At 44.5% G+C, this 1234-nt stretch overlaps 1 long non-coding RNA gene across 1 annotated transcript in view; it reads right to left on the bottom strand.

Moving 5' to 3' along the window:
• Positions 1 to 1234, bottom strand: part of LOC120602170 (uncharacterized) — a 10004-nt gene that overhangs the window by 1255 nt on the left and 7515 nt on the right. The window contains exon 2 of the long non-coding RNA XR_005652648.1: positions 1085 to 1152. This is a non-coding gene — a long non-coding RNA (uncharacterized LOC120602170). The remainder of the gene's footprint in view (positions 1 to 1084; positions 1153 to 1234) is intronic.

Below are 1234 nucleotides of genomic sequence, written 5' to 3' on the forward strand. Positions count from 1 at the left end.
AGAGAGAGAGAGAGAGAGAGAGACAGATATGGGTAGGCAGAAAGAGAGGTAGGAAGTGAACAAACAGCTAGGCACAGAGACAGGAAGAGAGATAAACACAGAAAGGGAAACAAAATGAGAGATCATGAATGAAATGCACCCAGAAGCAGAATAGGGCAGAAAAGAATAGAAATATGAGAACTGAAAGACAAAGAAAAAGAAAATAGACATAAAGACACAAATTGAGACAGGGAAAGGGGAAAGAAAAAGACATATATGTTAAGTAGATTTTAAATTATAAGGGGAAAAAGAGAAAATTAGAAGGATAGAAAGTGGAAAAAACCAGATGTCAAGACACAGGTGAGAGCAGAATGCCCCAGTGATGAGAGTAAGAAGGAAACAGGAATAAAGCAGAGTGACATGGAAAGAATAGAAGAATAGAAGGAAAGATAAATCGAAGGATAGAGATTAAAAAGGAAAGAACAAAGGGTCCTGTAGAAGGAGGATGAGAAAGAGAAGATTGAAAAAGACTAGTGTCAGAGAACTTGAGAAATGTGGAAGGGGGCCCAGAGGCTCTCAGCTTAGGATCTAGTGCTGGGCAGCCCTGTGTGAATGGGATCATTGGGAACCTGAGTCAAGGGTTCCCAGTTTCCCTCACCCCCATGCCAGATGAGCATAGATGTCACGGATGGAATTAATCCTGGAAGATTGAGGTCATGAGGCTGGGCGAGCACTCAGAGATTTGAAAGACAAGACAGCCAGACAGAGAACGCCAGGTTTCTAGAAGCAAAGGACCATGTAAGATGCCATAATATCCAAGGGGAGGGAGGAGCCAGAAACCCTCTGTTCAGCCTCCTCTTCTGGTCCAAGAACCACTGACCATCTTCACTTGACTTAAGATGAGAGGTAAGAGGTCAAGAGACTCTTGGGTCAGTTGGGGATATGGGCAGAGGTCCGAGGGGTAAGAAATGGCTCCTTTTCAAAGGATTCCCCTACCACCTCTAAAGGAAGAATCTATCTTATCCTTGTAAATTGCAGAGGAATTGAGCAAAGAAGGGTCTCCAAGGGAGGCTCACTAGAGGGAGAAAATGGTCAACTTGCTCACCTTCAGGGGCCATGGAGGAGGCTCTGAGAAGAACAGTTTCCATTCCAGAAGTTGCAGAAGAGGAGGTTCTGGAACCAGCAAGAACATACACAGAAACTAACTTCAAAGCAGATACTCGCTCTCACCTCAAGGATTGAGGGGAAGGCCAGG

This window comes from Pteropus medius, unplaced genomic scaffold (genome assembly GCF_902729225.1).
Source record: "Pteropus medius unplaced genomic scaffold, Ma_sr-lr_union100, whole genome shotgun sequence".
Classification (NCBI taxonomy): Eukaryota; Metazoa; Chordata; class Mammalia; order Chiroptera; family Pteropodidae; genus Pteropus; species Pteropus medius.